Genomic DNA, 25,605 nt, shown 5'->3' with positions numbered 1-25,605 from the left:
GATAAAGCTTTTGATTATGTTGCCTGCTTTACATGGGGAAGAGGTTAGTTTTTGTGTTGTGCCGTCCACAACTCTCTGCAGTTTTTTGCGTTCTCTGGCAGAGCAACTGCCATACCAAGCCACAATGCTTCCAGATAGGTTGCGTTCTATGGTGCACTGATAAAAAATGGCGAGGGTTCACAGGAATTTGCCAAGAAACACAGGTGTGCTCTCTTGGCCATGGCATTGAAGTGGTTAAGCCAGGACAGGCTATTGGCCCAATTCACTCCTAGTGACCTGGAACTCTCAACCCTCTTGACCTCAACACCCTTGATGTAAACAGGAAGGAGGAACTAGAAAGACAGTAAACATTTATATTGAGAGCAGATATGACTTTGGGGTCGTACAAGATTATATGGTGCTCTGAGTACAAAGAGGATATGTCGCCTCTTCTGGAAGACACATACAACATGAGGAATATGTTAAGAATCCTACAACAGCAGCTGGCCACTCCAAGAGGCAGATGGGCCCAGAAAGAAATGCAAACCCTGCAAGAGTTTTATTTGGGTTTTTAGCACTGGAAATAGTTACATCCCGACACATGGGACAGAAGCATGGTCGCATTGTTCATTCCAGGGACCAGCTGCTTGCGCTAATGCCGACTAATTTAGCGAGCAGAGCAGCGGACACACCTGCTGAAATCTGGATGAAAACACACAGAGGATGCAGAGGAGGATCACAAAGTTGAGGAAAGAGGGCCAGGTCGAGACAACAGAGACTTATGGAGATGAGGAGTTCGGTGGGTAATAAAATGGACGAGTTCACGGCGTTAGCCAGGCGTCAGAGAACATTTCGGGAGTGCAGTGTTATGTGCTTCACTGGAATGGGGCTGCACGAGGGCATACCCGTTCAAAACTTCTCCATGGACGGCTTCCAGACCGTTTGGGCTGACCGGAAGTGCACTGAGAGCGGTAAGCGTAAAGGAGTTGGATGCTTACTGTTCTGGTTAACAACGGATGGTGCAATCCGGGTCATATTACGATCAAGGAACATGTTTGTAGTCCGGATATTGAACTTTTTACTGTTGGACTTTGGTCACATCCCACCGAGATACAACACTGGGCGGCACGGGAAGTCGTTCCTGCCTGTGGCCATCAAACTTGCAGCTCCTCCCATGGAGGGTCAGACACCCTGAGCCAATAGACTGGTCCTGGACTTATTTCCATCTGGCATAGTTGGCATTTTGTTGTTTGATTGTTTATGGTTTTTGTATTGCTATATTTATGCTCTATTCTTGGTTGGTGCGACTGTAACGAAACCCACTCCCCCTCCGGATCAATAAAGTATATCTACCTATCTATCTATCTATCTAAAAGGGAAATGATTATGCAGCTAAAGCATTGATGAAGGAAGAATAGGAATGGACAAGGTCAGGAGTCTCGCTCCAACAAATAGAATAACTGATATGTCAGAGAATGTAAGGGGCATCCAGGGATCTGTTTCAGGGATGATAAACACACATTTGTCCACAGTTGCAGCAGAGAGTGGTGAAATGACAAACAGTAATAATCTCAGCCTATGTCCAGAAGAGTTTGATATAGGTTTATCATAGAGCAGCACATCTTGAGTCAGAGTGGTATGTCAGATTAGTCATTGTTTTGATGGAAAAGGATGGGAAGGATATAACTGTACTTTGCTAATGGGGCATAACTTGTGACATTGCAAGTCAGAGAGGGTGCCAAAAGTACAAAGGGGGAGTGGTGAGCAGATGCTGTGGATTTGGTAGTGTGGTGGTTATCATAATGCTATTACAGTGCCAGTGTCCTCGGTTCATTTCCTGCTACTCACTGTAAGGTGTTTGTATGCTCTCTCCGTGACCGCTTGGTTTTCCTCTGGGTGCTCTGGTTTCCAAAGATGTACGGGTTAGTAGGTTAATTGGTCCCATAGATACAATTGGGCGGTGTGGCTTGTTGGGCCAGAAAGGCCTGGTACTGTGCTATATTTCTAAATTAAATAAAAATTTAAGTAGGGCATGAGAGCGGAGATCAGAGAGGAGGTGGATAAATTGGTTTAAACATGTTAGATTGCTGGCAAAGTGGGAATCAAAGGACATCCACTAAAGAGTAATGAGATATACTGTGAATTTCAGAGGGGAAAGGAAAATGGATTTATCAGAACCAAGCCTGTATTGGGCAGTTATGAGCACTGTGGATGTCACTGAATTGAAAACTAAGTAGGCAAGCAGAAGGGTAAACTTCAGTTGATTGAAAATATGGAAGATACAAAACTATTTACTCCCTCACTGGATTAATTCAGCAATGCAATCACAATGGTGAGAGCTTCACAGTCATTAGCCAGAATAGAAGATCCTTTTGGACTGGTTTACAGATGGAAACTGCACAAAAATATGAAGCTGTTTATGGTACATATTACTTGAAGAAAATTATATTCGCTTCAAAGTGTCTATTTCAATACTTGTCTCTATTGTCGTGGGCACTCTGATTGTTCTGTCTTTTCAGTCTAGTGGGAGTTTGGAAGCGTGAAGTCTGCCTGCAATACCTCTGAAAAACCATATTATTATGGGGCTTAGGGAAGAACTAAATTGCACAAAGGTTCATTAGGATATCCACTGCTCAATATATAGTCACTTAGATCATAACTGATTAAAGCAATCAGAGTGACAGTAAAAATTAGCCGATGCTAAATCTGCAAAAGTAAAATTTGTAAAATTTAAATGCTAAATTTCAATTGATCAAAATGCTGCGTGCATGCTGGCCTGACTTCTGGAAATTAAATGATTCTGCACCAGTCTGAACATTGCATCACCGTAGCAACAGTCGCTGACTCTCACTTAACATCCCTGATTTACCAATCTGAGGAAAATCTACCTAAAATTAAATTGCAAGTAACTTTTTCAATCTTGGTTTCAGCCTTGACACATGGCAGAATACTTAGAGAATTATAAAATGTAAAGTATTGACCATAAATTTGGTACCAACTTTTTTCATGAGGAATGTCTATTTCTATTGCAGTGTCCATAATAAACATGAAATTTGTTTTGTCCAAACCGCCTCTATGCATCTGCAATGAAAGATGCTATCATTTAAGGACATTTAACAGGATGCATTTCATTTCAATGTTAACAATTTTACATTATTTTGGAAGTTTTTTGGGGAAAATCTTCATCAATCAAATTTTGGGAAAAACGTTAAACTTCCTTAATATAAACTCACCATGCTCATGAAATTTGTTTTCTTATGAAATGCTCTTATGCTCTTTCCAATCAGTAATTGAGCTACTGAGTTCAAAAAGAGGTTTGGCACAGATGAGGAGGAAGGCATTGTTTAAAATATTCTAAAAATTCTACTAGCAAAGCAGCCTTCTTTGGTTATTTGTAAAATTAATAGAGCTTATTAAGTACTTTAAGGATTAGATTAAGCCCATTCTTTCCTACAGAAAGGATTTTAAATTGGTACTGGAGGAGAGTGCTGATGTTTCTACATTATAGCAATAAATACTTCACGGGAACTTCATTTGTTTAAAACGGGATACTTCGAGGTTTTTCAGGTTGCTACAGAAGTATAAGGGTATTTTTCTGACTCTATACTTGCAACAGAGGCAATTTTGGGGAGACTCATTAGACTGTTTCCTGGGAAGAAGCGTTTGCCTACTGAGGAAGGGTTAAACAAGCTGCGTTTGTCTCCATTGGAGTTTAAATGAATGAGTGGTGATTTTATGGAAGCATACACTATTCTGGGGTGGCTGACAAGGCAGATGCTGAGAGGATATTCTTCTTCGTGTTTAGAAATGGGGAGATGGGGCATGGTTTCAGAGTAATAGATTGCCTATCTAAGACAGAGATGAACAGAAAATTTTGGACCACGCAAAAGTCAAAAATAGGGCTGGGGCTATCTATGACTGTACCAAATGGTGGGGTAGGCTTCCCCAGAATATTACTAGATAATGTTCAGGACATTGAGAGCAAGTTGATGAACTAAGAACGAGACTGGTCTCCCAAAGGAAACTGAGGGACTGCTGTGTGCCATGTCTTGTCAAAACGTGTCTTACATCTGCTTCACCTACTGCTCCATACATCTTGAGGGCTTAATTCACCAGTTGGACTGACTAATGAACTGTCTTCAGGGAGAATTCGAGGTAGAGGGATCTGCTTCCTAATCAACAACGCCTAGCCCTTGGACATGATTTTCCTGGCAAGTTCCTGCACATTGAGCTTGGAATATGTAAGAGTGAAATGTCACCCATATGGGAGTTCACTTTATCTGTCCTGACAGCAGCTGGATGTGAAATCTACAGTCAATGAAGGCTATGGACAACAACCCTGAAATAGGATACCCCGAGACCTCTTCATAATTTCCAGTGACTTCAACAAGACCAAGTTTGAGAGCATATTACCAAAGTACTGTCACAGACTTTATCAGCAAGTGTGTTTAGGACAGCATACCAAGGAGTAGAATCCGGGTGTTCCCAAACTAGAAACCATGGATGAACTGGGAGATCCACTTTCCACTGAAGTCAGGGTATACAGCATTCAAATCAGGTGACTCTGACCTTTACAAGAAATTGAGATGTGACCTCTATCTATCAGGGATGCCAAGAGACTATACCAGTCCAAAACTGAATCCAAAACCAGTTGACAGTTAAAGCAGGTTTACATGTATAATGGATAACAAATAAAGTTAGGCAGAACTGCCAATAACAGTAAATGTCTTTATGATGAGCTTTGGCATTCTATGCATGTTTTGAACAGAAGCGGATTGGAATATTACCAGCCAACCTGACTGCCGGCAGTGCACCTGAACACACAGTCACTGTTGCGGACATAAGATCAGTCTTCTAAAGAGTAAACCCATGGAAGGCATCTAGCCCAGATGATGTCCCTGGCTGTGTTCTTAGATCCTGCACTGATCAGCTGGCAGGTGTGTTTGCAGATATTTTTAACTTCTTCCTACTTCAAACTGAGGTTCCCATCTGCTTTAAGAAGACCACTATTATCCTAGTACAAAGGATAAACAAGGTAACATGCCTTAATAGCTACTGCCCAGTAGTTCTGACATCTACCATCATGAAATGCTTTGAGAGGCTGGTCGTGACAGATGTTAACTCTTGCCTTCCAGCCATCCTTGACACAGTGCAGTTTGCCTACTGCTGAAACAGGTCTATGACAGATGTCATCTCCCTGGCCCTAAACTCATCCAGGAGCATTTTTAAACAATAATAATATCTATGTTAGACTCTTAATTATTGACTAAAGCTCCACATTCAATAATATAATTTAAAGCAAACTCATCTCCAAACATCTCCATTTACAAAGGGAGGTATTGGATTCCAAATACTGGGGATCAATGCCTCCCTCTGTAACTGGATCCTCAACTTTCTGGCCCACAGACCACAATCAGTAAGGATAAGTAGCAATATTCTCAGCACTGGTACCCCACAAGGTTGCATCCTCAGTCCTCAACTCTACTCCCTGCACATTCACGACTGCAGGGCCAAATCCTTCTCTAGCTGCATTGAAACTTTTCAGATGATATCACAATAGTGGGGCAAATCTCAAACAATGATAAGTACAGGAAAGAGGTAGAGAGCCTGGTGACACGGGGTCATAGCAACATTTTTTCACTCCAAGTTAGTTATTGACTTCAGGAAGTTGGGGCGGGGAATGGCGGTGCTCATACTTCTATTTACATCAATGTTGGTAACGTCGAGAGGGTTGAGAGCTTCAAATTTCTAGGATTGAACATCACCAATATGTCCCTTCACCTTAATGTCATATCCAAGGAAGCTCACTTCAGTCGGTACTTCATCAGGTAGCAAATGAAATCTGGCATATCCCATTTGACCCTCAGCAACTTTCATTGATGCCCCTAAATGGACACATCATGGCTTGGTCTGACAACTGCTCTCAGAGCAGCTGGCAACAACTCATGGGAATGATGCTCCTCTCCAGAACTCTAGCTACACATTTCCTCCATGGTAAAGCACGCAGCATGGCCAATGCCCCATCTCACAATGGGCGTTCTCTCTTCTCCCTCCACCCATTGAGCAGAAAGTTCAAATGCCTGAGAGCCTGTATTCACCAGGCTCAAGCAGAGCTTCCAACCTGTTGTAATAAGACTATTAACTGTTCGCTAGTATGATAAGTTTTCCTGACCTCAAAATCTACCTCGTCATGATCTTGTTTCTTATTGTCTGCCAGCACTGCACTTTCTCCTTAACTATCACATTTTATTCTACATTCTCTTTTTGCTTTTCCCTTGTTCCACCTCAATACACTGGTGTAATAGAATGATTTGTATTGATAGTAGGCAAAGCAAGATTTACACTGCACATCAGTAAATGTGGCAATGATAAACCAATTTATCAATTTAATAAACCATATTTACGTCTCATCTTTTTACTAGCCCAAGACTTTAATGCAGAGCACATAATGTTTACTGCATGTGATCAAAGTAAGCAGGTGAAGATGTTGATCAGTGTGCAACATATCGTGATTTGATTTGGGTGCTCTAATCTGGAGTACTATTTCCAGCTAATGGATGAAGTTGAACTCATAAAGTACACAAACCTCACCCCAAACAGAGAAAGCCAAACTGTAGGAAGAGAGATGAGACAAGCTGAATAAGATGGATGAGATTAGAGCATGGATCAGCACTTGGAGCTATGATGTTGTGGCCATTACAGAGACTTGGATGGTGCAGGGGCAGGAATAGCTACTTCAAGTGCCAGGCTTTAGATGTTTCAGAAAGGACAGGGAGGGAGGTAAAAGAGTTGGGAGAGTGGCACTGTTGATCAGAGATAGTGTCACGGCTGCAGAAAAGGAGGAAGTCATGGAGGGGTTGTCTGCGGAGTCTCTGTGGGTGGAAGTTAGGAATAGGAAGGGGTCAATAACTCTACTGGGTGTTTTTTATATACCACCCAATGGTAACAGGGACATTGAGGAGCAGATAGGAAGACAGATTCTGGAAAGGAGTATTAATAACAAGGTTGTTGTGGTGGGAGATTTTAATTTCCCAAATATAGATTGGCATTTCCCTAGAGTGAGGGGCTTAGATGGGGTGGAGTTTGTTAGGTGTGTTCAGGAAGGTTTCTTGACACAATATGTAGATAAGCCTACAAGAGGAGAGGCTGTACATGATCTGGTATTGGGAAAGAAACCTGGTCAGGTGTCAGGTCTCTCAGTGGGAGAGCATTTTGGAGATAGTGATCACAATTCTATCTCCTTTACCATAACATTGGAGAGGGATAGGAACAGACAAGTCAGGGAAATGTTTAATTGGAGTAAGGGGAAATATGAGGCTATCAGGTAGGACCTTGGAAGCATAAATTGGAAACAGATGTTCTCAGGGAAACATATGGAAGAAATGCGGCAAATGTTCAGGGGATATTTGCGTGGGGTTCTGCGTAGATACGTTCCCATGAGACATGGAAGGGATGGTAGCGTACAGGAACCGTGGTGTACAAAGGCTGTTGTAAATCTAGCCAAGAAGAAGAGAAGAGCTTACGAAACATTCAAAAAACTAGCGGACTGAAAAGCTTGAGCATGTAGATATTAAGGAAGATGATGTGTTGGAGATTTTGGAAAGCATCAGGTTGGATAAGTCAACGGGACCAGATGGGATGTACCCCAGGCTACTGTGGGAAGCGAGGAAGGAGATTGCTGAGCCTCTGGCGATGATCTTTACATCATCAATGACTAGAGAGGTTCCGGAGGATTGGAGGGTTGCGGATGTTGTTCCCTTATTCAAGAAAGGGAGTAGGAATATCCCAGGAAATTATAGGCCAGTGAGTCTTACTTCAGTGGTTGGTAAGTTGATGGAGAAGATCCTGAGAGGCAGGATTTATGAACACTTGGAGAGGCATAATATGATTAGGAGTAGTCAACATGGCTTTGTCAAAGACAGTTCGTGCCTTATGAGCCTGATTGAATTTTTTGAGGATGTGACTAAACACATTGATGAAGGTAGAGCAGTAGATGAAGTGTATATGGGTTTTAGCAAGGCATTTGATAAGGTACCCCATGCAAGGCTTATTGAGAAAGTAAGGAGGCATGGGATCCAAGGGAACATTGTTTTGTGGATCCAGAACTGGCTTGCCCACAGAAGGCAAAGAGTGGTTGTAGACAGGTCATATTCTGCATGGAGGCCAGTGACCAGTGGTGTGCCTCAAGGATCTGTTCTGGGACCCCAACTCTTTGTGATTCTTATAAATGACCTGGTTGACGAAGTGGAGGGATGGGTTAGTAAATTTGCTGATGTCACAAAGAGGGTGTTGTGGATAGTGTGGAGGGCTGTCAGAGCTTACAGCAGGACATTGATAAGATGAAAAACTGAGCTGAGAAGAGGCAGAAGGAGTTCAACCCAGATAAGTATGAGGTGGTTCATTTTGGTCGGTCAAATATGATGGCAGAATATAGCATTAATGGCAAGACTCTTGGCAGTGTGGAGGATCAGTGGGATCCTGGGATCCGAGTCCATAGGACACTCAAAGCTGCTGCGCAGGTTGACTCTGTGGTTAAGAAGGCATATGGTGCATTGGCCTTCATCAATCGTGGGATTGAGTTTAAGAGCCGAGAGGTAATGTTGCAGCTATATAGGACCCTGGTCAGACCCCACTTGGAGTACTGTGCTCAGTTCTGGTCGCCTCACTACAGGAAGGACGTGGAAACGATAGAAAGGGTGCAGAGGAGATTTACAGGATTTGGCCTGGATTGGGGAGCATGCCTTATGAGAATAGGTTGAGTGAACTCTGCCTTTTCTTCTTGGAGCGATGGAGGATGAGAGGTGACCTGAAAGAGGTGTACAAAATAATGAGAGTCATTGATCATGAGGATAGTCAGAGGCTTTTTCCTTGGGCTGAAATGGCTAGCACGAGAGGGCATAGTTTTCAGGTGCTTGGAAGTAGGTACAGAGGAGATGCCAGGGATAAGTTTTTTATGCAGAGAGTAGTGAGCGTGTGGAATGGGCTGCCGGCGGCAGTAGTGGAGGCAGAAATGATACATTCTTATAAGAAACTCCTAGATGGCTACATGGAGCTTAGAAAAATAGAGGACTATGGGTAAGCCTATGTAGTTCTAAGGTAAGGACATGTTCGGCACAGCTTTGTGGGCCGAAGGGCCTGTATTGTGCTGTAGGTTTTCTATGTTTCTATGTTCTATGTTTCTAAGTTGGGGAAGAAACAAGAGAGTAAAAGGAAGGAGACTGAAACCTAGATAGTATTTAACTAGCCACAATACAAATGAAGAACCAATAATCCTAGCCACAGTTCCTCATTCATCAATAACCACCAGTGTTTTCCTTTCCTCAGCACATTACCACACTTTCAGGAGAAGTAGAGGTGAAGAACTTGCATAGAACTTCTTCATGAAAATCACATTTAGGTATGTGTTAAACCTAGTTTCAGCTCCTCTGTGCAAATTCAAATTACATTCAAAAGCACTTTGGGTTAAAGTTGTGTATTTATGTTCCTGCAGATATAAGCATGTAGAATCTATTTAATGAGTGTTTTCGATAGTTCACTTAAAACAATCATTTGCATGTTTAATTATTTTTTGTAGTTTCACACATTTTGCAGCTTCTTCATGCAAAGGGTGGTGCGTTTTTGGAATGAGCTGCCAGAAATTTTGCTGAGACAGATATGTCAGCGCTGTTTACCAGCCATCTGGTACATGGATAGGAAAGGTTTAAAGGGCTATAGGCCAAACTCAGGCAGATGGGACTAGCTCTCTGGGCAATCCAGCAAGCATTAATGAATTGTGCTCAGGGCCTGTTTGATGCTGTAAGACTCTGTGACTCCAGATTTTATATATAAAAAGATCTTATTTTGCAATTGCTTTAGCAGTTTCCTCCCCTCCTCCCCTCCCCCCAGGCTTTTCCTTAAAGAATATGAGAAGAAAATCAAGTTATACTTCGGCCACTTCTGAATGTGTTGATTCATTTTGTTGCAGGGAAATTGCCTATTAAAGTCCATTAAGAAGTGACCATTTCTTTTCTGTTATTCTCTATTTTATTCTATTTTCTACTAAAATTAATCCGCTTCATTCAGCCGCAATAAATTAGTATTACATGAAGTGCAACATTGCAATATTACACTTCATATAATATTAATTTAGAGCAACAGAATATCTCAACTACTTTGTCGAAACGATAGAAAGAAGGATAGGTGCAATCTAATTGCAGTTACTCAGCTGATAGAGAGCTTTCCCCCATCTGTGGCTTGAGGCTGGTTCTCAAAATAGTCCCAAGTATTAGGACACACTGTCACGATAAAAGTTCTCCAATACACCCATGTTCCCATCGCCTGTAAACAACATAGTAGTCTATACTTTGAGAAAGAGATTTTATAGTCCAACTTGCTTGTAATGGTTTTCCCAACAAAGAGAATTGGACCAAATGAATACAATTAGTTGGCTGAACTCCAGAAAAAAATTCCAGTTCAATTGATAATTTAGCCCACTGTGATCAGCTGCAAAATGATGAGTTCCTTCTGGAAGTGAACAAGAAGTTTAACATGAGCAAAATGAAATTGTACTTTAGCATTTAAAGTAAAGCCAACTTATTTCCTAAAATAAAATTTTCAGAAGGATTTCTCCTCCCCACATGGCTACCTGTCAAAGTCATTGCTGAGGACTCCTATTTCTTTAAATTTTATCCGCTCACTAGAAAAAAAATGCTTGGTCTTACTGAACTCGCACTAAAGTTAACAAGCTATACCATGAAAGACCTGTACTTCACAGTGCCTGGTGCCTGAAAAACAATCACTGATGTTACCAACAAAGCAGTTCTTATAGTTTAAACAATGAACAAAACTATTAGAAGACTACTGTACGTTGTGAGTTCTGAAATGTATTGAATATTGTTGCATAGTCTGGTGAGTATGCTTTTGTTTTCCACATCAGGGATTAGTTAGGTATGTGCAAACATTGTTATTTCCATTTCATGCTCCCCCTAGTCCTTTAATATCCCTCAAGTGAAATGGCCAAATCGTTGTTAATAGAAGCTTTATTTTCCAAGAGCAAAATGTAATTACTCATCCACTATTAGTAAGTGTAATAGAACTGAGGTACGAAATAGCCCTTCACATGTCTCTAATGGAACATCTCTGTAAAGTATCCTTATGCCTGTTTTCCAACTGAGCAATTACTATTTTTCAGTTTTTGACAAGGGTTTTTGTTTGAAGAAACACAGCTGTAATTGAGTTGACTGCAGGATTCCACTTGCTACATCTTAAAACTTAACTAACGCTTGATAATTTTTTAGATGATATCAACACTTCTTATTTTCACACATTTAAGCAAGAGCAAGTTTGTACCTTAAACTTTCTTTCTAGGATTATCTTACAATTTACATAATGCACACAAAGACTCTTCTTCTGGACTGGAAGGGAAGGAAAGGAGATGATGCCAGAATAAAAAGGTGGGGGAAGGGAAGGAGGACTAGCTAGAAGGTGATAGGTAAAGCTAGGAGGGTAGGAAAGGTAAAGGGAGGGGAAGGAATCTGATAGGGGAGGAGAGGGACCATAGGAGAAAGGGAAGAAGGTGGGGCACTGGGAGAGGTGATAGGTAGGTAAGAAGAGGTGAGAGGGGAGAGTGGGGAATATTTTTACCAGAGGAGAAATCAATATTCATGCTATCATGTTGGAGGCTACCCAGATGAAATATAAAGTGTTGCTCCTCCACCCTGAGGGTGGCCTCATCATGGCACAAGAGGAGCTCGTGGACTGACAAAGTGTTACACCTGCCCATTACCTCCTCCCTTACCTCCATTCAGGGCCCCAAACAGTCCTTCCAGATGAGGCTACGCTTCACCTGTCTATTGTATCCGGTCCTCCCATTGCAGCCTCCCCTTCATTGATGAGACCCATTGTAAATTTGTTGAACATCTCTGCTCCATCCATGAAAAGCATAACTTCTCAGTTGCCAAACATTTTAATTGCGATTCCCATTCCCATTCAGGTATGTCCTTCCATGGCCTCCTCCTGTGCCAAGATGAGGCTACCCTCAGGGTGGAGGAGCAACACCTTATATTTTATCTGGGTAGCCTCCAAACTGTTGGCATGAATATCGATTTCTCCTACTGGTAAAAACGTTTTCCCTCCCCCAGCCCTCTTCTTCTATTCTACCCTGGCCCCTTAACTCTTCTCACCCACCTATCACCTTCCCCTAGGTCCCCTCCTTCTTCCCTTCCTCCTACGGTTCACCCTCCTCTCCTATCAGTGTCACCCCTCTTTCCCAACTGCTTGGCATCACCTATCACCTTGTAGATGCCCTGTTTATTCTGCTGTCTTCCCCCTTCCTTTGGCCTCAGCCCAAAATGTCGAGGGTTTGTTCATGCTGCCCAACCTCAAATGTTGCACTTAACATTTCCGCACAGTAGTCTATAAAAGCTGAAAGATTTCTCAGACACTCTGAGCAATATTCATTTTTGAGATGACATTATTATCTAGTTTTAGCTATACTAAAAAAACTGTTGGTAGGTCCTTTATTTGATTTGCTGTGCCCCATGTGGTCCCACAATGTTTTATTAGAGAAGGTGTTTTATGATTCTGACCCATTGCTGATGAAAGAATGGCAATTTGTGTCCAGGCTGGGACATCAGTTGACACAACGAGAGAACTTGCAGGAGATGGCTTTCCTTACCATCTGCTGGCTGTTTTCTTCTAGGCAGTGGAAACTGCTGATCTGGGAGGTGCTATTAATGAAGTTGCCAGTGATGAGGCAATGGAATCAACATCACTGAACTCATAGAAAGTTGTTCCCAAAAATCCTTTCAATGTACGCAGGAAAGTGGACTATTGCCAAGAAGAAACTAAAACCAGCAAAACACGGACAGTGGAAGTAGATGGCACAAATGTCTTAGTTATTTTCATGCAGTGGACGGAATAGGGATTGCCATTTCATGATACTGCTCTTGTGATCATCATTTTGTGAATTGATTTTCTGAACTGGTTCTTGCTCAGTAATGGTTGGATCGAAGTAATTGAAAGTGGATGCCATGAGTTACCTATGGATAATTTGCTCTACCAGAGATCATGGAGCAGCATACAAAATAGCTGGGGGGTGGGGGAACTCAGTAGGTCAGGCAGTATCTGTGGAGGGAAAAACTGTCAACATTTCAGGTTGAGACTGTTCATTACCACTCAAGCCTATGTTTCCAAACTAAAGATCAAGTTCTTTGGAAGGTGTGAAATGCAGAAGGCCAGTTTGTGTCTGTAAATTGATGCAGTTGAGCTGGCTCTAATTGGTTTGAATTGTCTGGATTCTTGGAAGAACAAAGAAAGTGATCAGATGCTAGAGAGCAACATCAGAGGCAAGTTCTTATATATGAGAAGAACAATGAGATAATGCTATTTGTAGCCTTTGGCTGATTCAATGGGAATTTGATAAGCCAGAGCCAATTAAATCAAAGTATAACACAGTTCAATCTGAAAACGAAAGAGGATAATAATGGAGGATATTTTGTGAAGAAGCAGTGAAAACCAGCCATCAGGAAGTGAATGTTCTCACATCAGAAATGCGGATTTTACACTGAGATCAAAAGGGTTGCCTGGTCAGTGTGAATCCTTATTCCTGCCTATTTAACTGTTCAGGGATGGACAGAGAAACCTAATGAGTGTGCGCACAGAGCGTTGAGCGTATAAGCTGCACGTGTACTTTTAACTAAAGTGTATAAACTGCATGTGTGTTTTTAACTGAACTAAAAAGGTATTGATAGTTGATACAGATTCTCTTTGTGCCTAATCAATTATTGTTATTAAGGATGGCACTGGCAACAGGAGAATATTCACCCCTAATCGATATTGTGTAAGTGGTTGAGAGAGTTTAGGACAATGAAATCATAATATTCTGATTTGGGCTTATAGCCAGGCCATTTTTGCTGGAAGCTCAGTGAAATTTTTTCAGCTTGCTGTGACTTCTGATAGGGTTAAAAATAGTTTGTATTTTGGGATGTTAGTTTCTGTGAGGGCAAATTAGAACCTTTTACATTGAATTTTTCCAGCACAAGTGAAGCTATTTGGTTCAGTGAGCCTGTGCTGGTTCTTTGTGGAGCAATCCAGTTAGTCCCTTCCCTCACTTTTGTCAACTGGACCCAGAGTTGGTGTAGTGACTCAATGAGGAAAAGGTTCAGGTGATCCATGCACCGGCCCCTCAGCTTTACACAAGCACAAGTTGGCGCTGAAGTGCTGACCACGATGGTAGTTAATCAAATCGAAAAGGATAAATGCAATGAAGTGCTTTACTCAGCTTATTTAATTTTAATGTTTGTAAGTACTGTTGAGTGCTCTCTGCGTCTTACTGTATATATCTTTTTAAAAATAATTTATATTTCCTTTGATTGTTTAATGCACTTGTATAGTATTTGATAGTCAAAGCAATGAGGGTCACTCAAAAATTACAACTGCTCTGCCATTCGATCTTGGCTGATTTATTTTCCCACTCAATGCCATTTTCCTACCTTCTTCCCATAACATTTGATGCAATTACTAATCAAGAATCTATCAATCTCCTCTTCAAAAATATCCAATAACTTGGCCTCCATAGCTAACTGTGGCATTGAATTCACAGATTCTGGATGAAGAAATTCCTCCTCATCCCTGTTCTAAAAGGACATTCTTGTATTCTGAGACAGTGTCCTCTGATCCTAGATTCTCCAACTATTGTAAATATCCTCCTCATGTCCACTCTATCTGGACCCTTCAATACTGGGTAGGTTTCATTAATATTCCTGTCAAATCTATTGGTTCTGAGGTAAAATATTTTGATAACATTTAATGCCCATATGAGTCTGCACTGAGACCATTTGACCTAGGGGCAGAATTAGGCTATTTGGCTCACTGAGTCTCTCTGCCATTCGATCTTAGCTGATTTATTGCCAGCCTCATTTTTCTGCCTTATCTCAATAACCTACAACCCCTTTACTTATCAAAAACCTATCAGCTTCCACAGCTCTATGTGGCATTGAGTTCCACAGATTTATCACCCTCTTGCTAAAGAAATTCCTCATCCTATCTAAAGAGATGTCCCTCTATACTGAATTTGTGCCCTTTGGTCCTAGACTCCTCCACTATTGGAAACTTCCTCCCCATTTTTACTTACTCCAGGCCCTTCAGTATTCAGTAGGTTTCAATGAGTTCTCCCCCACCACCAATTCTTTTAAACTCCTTGAGTACAGACCTACCCATAAAATGCTCCTCATATTCTTATAAGCCTCCTCTGAACCCTCCCCAATGCTAGCATGTTCTTTCTTAAACATGGGGTGCTAAACTGCTTACAATACTCCAAACCTGGTCTGACTAATACCTTAACACAAGGAATTCTGCAGATGCTGGAAATTCAAGCAACACACATCAAAGTTGCTGGTGAACGCAACAGGCCAGGCAGCATCTCTAGGAAGAGGTACAGTCAACATTTCGGGCCGGGACCCTTCGTCAGGACTAACTGAAGGACGAGCTAGTAAGAGATTTACTCTTCTAGTAAGAGAAAAATCTCTTACTAGCTCTTCCTTCAGTTAGTCCTGACGAAGGGTCCCGGCCTGAAACGTCGACTGTATCACTGACTAATACCTTGTAAAGTCTCAGCATTACATAAAGCCTGAGCATTACATTAGTCCTCTCGAAATGAGTGCCAACATTACATTTGCCCACATGCTGCTATTACCCTGCCCTATCTTTCAGATGTAGATGGTCAGCATACTGTCTGACCTCATCTGGGAAAAGTGCTAATGGGGGGGGGGGTGACATGGGGTAGGGGTTTGTCTTCAGTCAAAATGTTGAACTTTTCAATATCAGTTGTCATGTTCCACTTCTCTACTCCTTCCACTAGCCTATAAAAATCCTACTGAAACCCATTTCTCCTACTCTCGGTATCTTTTCTTTATAAATCTTTTTAGTGTTATATTATACAAAAGAAATAATACAAGTACATTGAAGTAACAACACTTACAATGTCTCAAAAAAGACATTATCTTAAAGATTGAAAAAAAATTTGTGATAACAAAAAAAATCCTACTAAGCAGAAAAAGTGAGAAAAAAAAACCCATTAGGTGTACAACCCCGGAGCCATGCGTCATACAAAAAGCTTCTAAAAATAAACATCAAACCGCCAGCAAGAAGAGAAAATATACCAAAACATTTACAATTAAATCGCGGAAAAAATCTATCAATTAGCTCAAGTGATAGTAACAAGCAAATGAGCCCCATTGTTGTCTCTAAGATCTTCTCCCCTCAGAAGTTAATCTGATTGGCCTGTGGTTAAAGTGTTTGTCCTTACACGTGTTAATGAGCAGAGGAGTACCAGTTGGCATTCTCCACTCCTCTGACATCTCCCCTGTTTGAGGCAGAATTGGAAGGCCATTGCAACTTCTACTCCTGATTGTCACAATAAACTGAATATTCCATTTCTCCAGAAGTATTCCAGAATGGGTCAAGGAACCATTGAGAGATCATTACTAATACCTCCATAACCTTTTCAGCTACCTTTTTTAAAACCTGGTGACTTATCTACCTTCAGACCCTTCAACTTCCCAAGCGCCTTATCTTGGCTACACTTATTTCTGCCCCTTGACACTCTCAATTTTCTGGCATGCTGCTGTGCCTTATACAATGAAGACTGACTCAAAATACTTATTAAGTTCATCCACCTTTACTACCTGTCCAGCACTATTTTCCAGGTTCTAATTTCCATTCTTGCCTCTCTTTAACTTGTTATACATCTGAATATCTTTTGATATCCTCTTTTATATATTGCCTACCTTACTATCATATTTCATCTTTCTTTTCCTCATTGCTCTTTTAGTTGCTTTCTGTTGGTTTTTAAGAGCTTCCCACTGATTTTTGCTATACTGTATGTTCTCTCTTGCTTTTATGCTATCTTTGACTTCCCTTGATATCCATAGTTGCCTCATCCTCCCTGGAACTAAAAAAATGACCACTGCTGAAGGGTCTCGGCCTGAAATGTTGACTGTGCTATTTTTCCATAGATGCAGCCTGGCCTGCTAAGTTCATCCAGCATTTTGTGTGTGTGTTGCTTGGATTTCCGGCATCTGCAGATTTTCTCTTGTTACTGAGTGTATGTTCATGTTTCTGTGCTGCTGTAGCCAACCCACCTCAAGGTCGTCATGCTGTGCACTCGGAAATGCTCTTCTGCACATCACTGTTATAATACATGGTTATTTGAGTCACTGTCCTCTTCCCGTCCCCTTGAAACAGTCTGGCAATTCCCCTTTGACTTCTCTCACTAACAAGGCATTTTCACTCACAGAACTGCTATTCACTGGATATTTATTTGTTTTTCACACCATTCTCTGTTATCTCTGGAGATTGTTGTGTTTGAAAATCTTAGGAGCTCAGCAGTTTCTGAGATATTCCATCTGGCACCAACAACCACTCCACAGTCAAAGTCATTGAGATCACATTTCTTCCCCATTCTGATGTTTGGTCTGAAGAACAACTGAACCTCTTGACCATGTCTACATGCTTTTATGCACTGAGTTGTTGCCACATAATTGGCTGATTAGATATCTACATTAACAAGCAGGTGTACATTTGTACCACATAAAGTGGCCACTGAGTGCATTTACAAGATGAGGGGCCTCTTTTCAAATTGAAGTGTAGAAAGCCTTTTTTGCAGAGGCCGGTGAAACTCTGAGGATTGTGGAGGCTAAATTGTTAGGTGTACTTAAGGTGAAAGTAGATATGTTTTTGAAAGATCAGGGAATTAAAGGTTAAGAGGAACTGGCACAGAAGAGGAGTGGAGATTAGCTGTGGTAATATTGAATGATTCATATGGCCTACTCCTGCACCTACTTCTTCGTGCTCATGAGTAGGAGTTGCTTAGTTAATGACTTTCCTAACCTGCAGTTCTATTTTTATCAAATCACACATTTGCTCTCCAAGCTTCCTTTGAAAACTCTGCCCATGCAGATTCTTGACTACAGTAAAATATCCCGTATCCAACCTATGCTGCCATGCTTCTCAGTTGCCCAAGGCAGAATTAGTTTGTCAATGATACTTCCATTCTGTAAACATAATTAATGCTTTCTTATCATTTGAAGCGATCCTCAATTTGATAGATGTCCACAAACATAAACATCAGCTATTTGATTCCAATGCCAATGCTGTCAATCAAAATTGGTTACAATGGTGGTGCCAACACCAATTTCTGTGGGATCCCACTTTGCACCTTCAGACTCTCCGCTCTGTACACTGCCTGGCTCTTCAGATCTCCAGTTTGCATCTGGACAGATTCATACCTTGCTAGATTTTTAATATTTCCCTTCTAATTTACTGGACTGCTATTGGCATTCAGATTTTCTCTGGACTATCTTTCCTTGTTTCTTTCCTTCCTTTCGTGCTGCACAATGTACTTATTTTTGAATAGTATGTCTAGATGGCATGCAAAGCAAAACTTCTCACTGTATTTTGGTACATGTGACAATAATTCTATATAATTGTCAGGGTAGGCACTGTGGAATTATGATAACTTTAATTTTCAGAAAGGTAGAATTACTAAGTATTAATACAATAGTATGATGCAGAAATTGGCCACGTGATACAATAGAGCATGCTTGTGAAATGGCTTCTTCCATACCTAACTTTATCAGTATAACTCTTTATTCCATTCCTCATAAGCAGCTCTGCATTCCAGCTATTTTTTTTTCACCTCAGTATTCTCAATCCTCATTCTCACCACCCTTCAGGTAAATACATTTCCTCCAAATTTCTGCTCTGATCCCACGAGCTTACATTGACAGCTTTAACTTTTTTTTGCCTTCCATTCAAGTGGAAACTCAATTTGTGTCCATGTCAGTCACCTCAAGTGGGTCACTCCTTGGCCTTCAATTTTCCTGAGAAGAATCACAGGCTTCCCATTCTTCCCTGAGTTTAAACTCCTATTCCATTATTGGCTTTGGAAACTATTTTCCACACCTTTTCCATTGCTGCTATAATATAGGCCAGGAATAAGCTCTGTAATCTAAGTGTGGTCCAGACAATGTTCAGTTGCAGTTTAGCCTAGCTATCTATCATTTCAATTCTATTTTCATTTCTATTCATTTAGTCTGTATATAACCCCCAGAGTCTCCCTGCACCCTCCTCATGGTCCAAACCACCACATGGCTCTCAGTCTGCACTGCCACCATTTGTGTCTGTGCCATTTGCAAATTTGGATTAATTACTCTTGATCCCCTCATCCAAATCATTGATAAAAATTTTGAAGAACTGAGGCCCCAAACTCTCTGGAATATTGCGCAATGTATAGTTCCCAGTCTCAAAGTGATCTATTTGTTACTCTTGTGCTTTCCATTTGTAAATTAGCCCTCAGTTCAATTTAATATAAACACAAGATATACTGCAGATGCTGGAAATCTAGGGGAACTCAGCAGGTCAGGCAGCATCTGTGGAGAGGAATAAACAGTCAACATTTTGGACCAAGATTCTTCATCAGGACTAGAAAGAAAGGGGAAGAAGCCAAAATACGGGGGTGGAGGGAAGGAAAAGGAGTACAAACTGGCAAGTGAATGACTGTTTGGAGGACTTATCCCTGCAGGCAGCCGAAGTGCTACACCTGCCCATTCTCCTCTTCCCTCACCTCCATTCAGGGCCCCAAACAGCCCTGCCAAGTGAAGCAATGAATTGAATTTATTGAATTGAATTGATTTGATTTCTTACATCCTTCACATACATGAGGAGTAAAAATCTTTATTTTACATCTCCAACTAAATGTGCCATGTGCAATCATGGTAATTTATAATAAATGGAACAGTCAATGTAATATAGAGTACACTCAAAATCAGCGTGGGTTTTTCAGTCTGATGGCCTGGTGGAAGAAGCTGTCGTGGAGCCTGTTGGTCCTGGCTTTTATGGTCCGGTACCATTTCCTGGATGGTAGCAGCTGGAATAGATTGTGGTTGGGATGACTTGGGTCCCCAAAAATCCTATGGGCCCTTTTTACTCAACTGTCTTTGTAAATGTCCTGAATAATGTGAAGTTCACAACTACAGATGTGTTGGGCTGTCTACACCACTCTCTGCAGAGTCCTGTGATTAAGGGAGGTACAGTTCCCATACCAGGCAGTGATGCAGCCAGTCAGGATGCTCTCAATTGTGCCCCTGTAGAAATTTCTTAGAGTTTGGGGGCCCATACCAAACTTCTTCAACCATCTGAGGTGAAAAATGTGCTGTTGTTCCTTTTTCACCACACCGCTGGTGTGTACAGACCACATGAGGTCCTTGGTGATGTGGACGCTGAGGAACTTGAAGCTGTTTACCCTCTCAACCCCAGATCCATTGGTGTCAATAAGAGTTAACCCGTCTCCATTCCTCCTGTCGTCCACAATCAGCTCCTTTGTTTTTGCGACACTGAGGGAGAGGTTGTTTTCTTGGACACCACTGTGTCAGAGAGATGACTTCTTCCCTGTAGGCCACCTTGTTAATGTTTGAGATTAGTCTAATTAACGTAGCGTCATCGGCAAATTTAATTAGCAGATTGGAGCTGCGGGTGGCGATACAGCCATGGTTATACGGGGAGTAGAGGAGGGGACTCGGTACGCGGCCCTGAGGAGCTCCTAAATTGAGAGTCTGAGGATTGGAGGTGAGGGAGCCCACTCTTACAACCTGCTGGCGATCTGACAGGAAGTTCAGGATCCAGCTGCACAAGACAGGGTCAACACCGAAATCTCTGAGCTTCTTGTCGAGCCTGGATGGAACTATGGTGTTGAATGCTGAACTGTAGTCCAAGTACAGCATTCTCACATAAGCATCCTTCTTCTCCAGATGTGCAAGGACGGTATGTAGAGCAGGGCTATTGGGTCATCTGTCGATTGGTTGTGTCGGTAGACAAATTGTAAGAGGTCCAGTTTGGGTGGTAGCAAGCTGCAGATGTAATCCTTGACTAGCCTTTCAAAGCATTCGCTTATTATTGAGGTGAGTGCAACAGGACGCCAGTCATTCAGGCATGTTACCTTGGTCATTTTTGGTACAGGGACAATAGTGGATAATTTGAAGCAGGAGGGCTCTCTACATTGGGAGAGGGAATTTGCTGAGGTCATCTATTGTAACCGGTGCTCCAAATGTGGCCTCTTCATTGGTGAAACCCTTTGTAAATTGAGGCACCACTTCAGCAAGCAAAACCACTCCATCTGCCAAAAGTGGAACTTTCTTCTGGCAAAAATTTTTAATTCAGATTCCCATTCCTGGTCCGACGTGTTGGTCCTTGGTCTCCTCATGCCACGGTTAAAAAAAAATTCCCTTCTCCTTCCTTCTTCCTCTATTCCCCATCTGGTGTTTTTCTCTTCCCACCTGCATATCAGTTCCCCTGGGCCTCCTCCTTCCCTTTCTCCTACGATGACTCTCCTCTCCTGTCAGATTTTTTCTTCTCCAGCGCTTTACCTTTCACACCCTCCTGGCTTCACCTATCACTTCTAGCGATCTTCCTTCCCCTCACTCTACCTTTTTATTCCGGTGTCTTCCCCTTCCTTTCCAGCCCTAAGAAGGGTCTTGGCCCGAAACGTCTACTGTTTGTTCATCTCCATAGATGCTGCCTGACCTGCTGAGTTCCTCCAGCATTTTGTGTGGTATGTTGTTTTGGATTTCCAGAATCTGCAGAATTTCTTGTGTTTTTGGCCATGATGAACCTGTTTCACACATTAGTCAAATGGGGACAGTGAACTAATTGAACTTTTGCACAATGTGCAATTTGTGTTATTTGAGGCTACTTTGTTTCTTGAGTTAGAACATTCAAGTATAATTCATAGTGCTGTGTTGCTTGTACATTTGTGCAGTGGAATTGAAGTCCCCTTTAGTATTCTGTAAACATTGGGCCATGGGCAATTTCAGCCTCTGCATCACAAATCCCCCGGTCATAGAACTATTTAAGATAACATTACAAGTTAAGGCTGAATGCCCTCAGGACTATAGAGATACATATCGACTTCAGAAGAAATGTGTCTCCTCTCCACCATTTGTTCATGAGCACTCTGAAGTTAGCACCATTTTTAACATTCAGGTTCCTTGGTATCATTATTTCACAGGACCTCACGTGGGAGAACCTTATCTCTTTCAATAACAAACTGGCTCTGCAGACGATGTAATTCTTGCAGCAGTTAGTAAAATTCCTTCTTCCCCAGGATATTCTGGTGCAATTCAACACTGCCATCATGGAGCATTTCCTCACATCAGCCATTACTGTCTTGTTTGGTCCAACAATATATATAAAAAAGTGAACTGCCAGGACAAAGAAGTGGGCGGGGAAAATCATTGTGGACATTACTGCCTCTCCCTTCTGTAAAGTGCTATATGGCTATTAAAAGAAATCTTAATACCATCGTAAGAGTTCATTCCTCCAGGCAGTTAATCTGGTCGGCCACTGTAGTTAGTTCCTCATCCCTCATAATTTCAATCTATTACCTCAGTCACTACACTTCACTGTAAACACATTAAACCACTTTTTATAATGTTGCATACATTGTAAATACATGCTAGTATTAATGCGCATTTTATTCCATATCCTAAACTCAGGAGATTCTACAGAAGCTGGAAATTCAGAGTAACGCATAACAACACTGCAGGGACTCAGCAGGTCAGGCAGAATCTACAGAAGCGAATAAACATTTCATGTTTCAGGCCGAGACCCTCCATCAGGACTGGAAAGGAAGGGAGAAGAAGCCAGATAAGAAGCTGGGCAGTTGGGGGTGGGGGGCCAGAGCACAAGCTAGAAGGCGAGAGGTGCAGCCAGGTGGGTGGGGGGGGGGGCAAAGCGAGAAGCTGGGAGGTGATAGGAGGAAAAGGCAATAGGCTGAAAAAAGGGAATCTGGTAAGAGAGGAGAGTGGACCATGGGAGAAAGGGAAGGAGGATGGGCACCAGGGGGAGATGATAGGCAGGAAGAAAAGAGTTGATAGGGGAGGCAGGATGGGAAATGGAAGAAGAGGGAAGGTGAGGGGGAAAATTACCGTGAGTTTGAGAAAGTGATGGTAATACCATCAGGTTGGAGGCTACCCAGACAGAATATGAGATGTTGCTCCTTCAACTTGAGAGTGGCCTCATCAGGCAATAGAGGAGGCCATAGAAACATAGAAACACAGAAATCTATAGCACATTACAGGCCCTTTGACCCACAATATTGTGCCAACCATGCAATCTACTTTAGAAACTGCCTAGAATTTCCCGACCGCATTGCCGCCTATTTTTCTACGCTCCACGTACCTATCTAAGAGTCTCTTAAAAGACCCTATTGTATCCACCTCCACCACCTTCATTGGCAGTGGATTCCACGCACCCACCACTCTCTGTGTGAAAAACTTATCTCTGACATCCCCCTTGTACCTACTTCCACACACCTTAAAACTTTGTGCTAGCCATTTCAACGTTGGGAAAAAAGCCTCTGGCTATCCACACGATCAAAGCTTCTCATCATCTCATACACCTCTATCAGGTCACCTCTCATCCTCCATCACTCCAAGGAGAAAAGGTCAAGTTCACTCCACCTATTCTCATAAGGCATGCTCTCCAATCCAGGTAACATACTTGTAAATTTCCTCTGCACTCCCTCTATGGTATCCACATCCTTCCTGTAATGAGGTGACCAGAAATGAACACAGTACTTCAAGTGGGGTCCAACTGACATCTTATATGGCTGTAAAATTACCTCACAGCTCTTGAATTCAATACCATGGTTGATGAGTGCCAACACACTATACATCTTCTTAACAACACTGTCAACCTACGCAGCAACTTTGAGTGTCCTATGGACACAGACCCCAATATCTTGCTGATCCTCCACACTGCCAGGAGTCTTATCATTAACATTATATTCTGTCTTCAAATTCGACCTACCAAAATGAACCACTTTACACTTACCTGGGTTGAACTCCATCTGCCGCTTCTCAGCCCAGTTCTGCATCCTATCGATGTCCTGCTGAAACCTCTGACTACCCTCCAGTCTATCCACAACACCCCTAACTTTAGTGTCGTCAGCAAACTTACTAACTCACCCTTCTACTACCTCATCCATTTATAAAAATCACAAAGAGGAGGGGTCCCAGAACAGATTCCTGTGGAACACCACTGGTCACTGTCCTCCATGTAGAATACAAACACAATATACTGACATGTAGAATGGGAATGGGGATTGAATTTAAAATTGTTCGCCACCAGATGATCCTGCTTAATGCAGATGGAGCAATGGTGCTCAACAAAGTGCTCCCCCAATCTACATTGAGTCTCACTAATGTAGAGGAGGCCACATTGGGAACAGCAACTACAGTAGAAGACTCCAGCAGATTTGCAGGTGAACTGTTGCCTCACCTGGAAGGACAGTTAGGGGCTCAGAATGGAAGCGAGCGAGAGAAAGGTGAATAGACAGTTGTAGCACTTCTTCCATTTGCAGGGTTAAGTGCCAGGAGGGAGATTCGTGGGGAGGATGGAATGGAGAAGGGTATCACAGAGAGAGCAATCCCTGCAGAGAGTGGAGATTGATGGAGAAGTAAAGGTGTGTTGGGTGGTAGGATTCTGTTGATGGTGGAAGTTATGGAGAATGATATGCCAGATGTGGAGGCTCATGGGGTGGGAGGTAAGGACAAGAGGAACTCTATCCCTGTTAAGATGACAGGAAGATGGAGTGAGGGTAGCTGTTGAGTAAATAAAGGAAATGCGGGTGAGGCCAGCATCAATGTTGGAGGAAGGGAAGCCTCTTTCCTTGAAGAAGGGGGACATATCTGTTATTTTGGAAAGGAAAACCTTATCATGGAAACAGATGAGGCAGAGATGAAGGATATTCCATATTTCTTACTTTAACTTCAATTTTTTAAAATGTAATTTCAAAGTATTTTAATGTATTTCTTTATAATTGTTGAATGTTGTTTTTTTTTGTTGCATGGCATGCCAACACACCACAGCAAATTCCCAATACATGTAAACGTACATGGTGAATGAATTTGATCCTTGAACCTTGATGGGCCTCCTTGGGAAACAGCGAGAAAGTTTATCCAAACAAAAAGTACTTTGTGATGATTTTAGTGTATGAAGCAAATAGCTCTTCACTGACTCTTCAGAAGAAATTTGCTGCTTTTAATATATTTATTACTTCGCATTTTTAAATATTATCTGAATTCAATCTTAACAGTCCTTGTATGATAATTTTCACAAACTTTTAAAATAAGAAGGATACCTCCAGAGTATTTTGTGCAACCCATGGAAATGCTCACCTGTTATATAACTCTGGTTAGACCACATATGGAGAATAGCTTTCAGTTTTGATCACCTCCATTATAGGAAGAATATGCAGGCAATGGAGAATATTCAGAAGAGGTTTACCAGATGCTGCCAAAATTAAGTAAGTTGAACAAACTTAGGATGTTTCCTCTGGAGCAGCAGAGGATTTAAAATCGGCGCCTAACTGTAGCACAACTTACATTTAAAAGAGCAGTTGAAATAGCTGTATCAATGGAAATAACAGCCAGAAGCGCAGTTGAGTTGCAGTCAGGAATAAAAGTAAGTGTGAAAAATGACTAAACAGAAACGTGCCTGGCCAAACAAGTGTGTTTCCATTGTGGCAGGGGGTCACATAACCAGACCAATGCAGGTTTAAAGGGAAGATTCCTCCAGCATTTTGTGTAT

This window comes from Mobula birostris, chromosome 2 (assembly GCF_030028105.1).
Source record: "Mobula birostris isolate sMobBir1 chromosome 2, sMobBir1.hap1, whole genome shotgun sequence".
NCBI lineage: Eukaryota > Metazoa > Chordata > Chondrichthyes > Myliobatiformes > Myliobatidae > Mobula > Mobula birostris.
The sequence above is the reverse complement of the archived record's forward strand: the minus strand, read 5'-3'. Positions refer to the sequence as shown.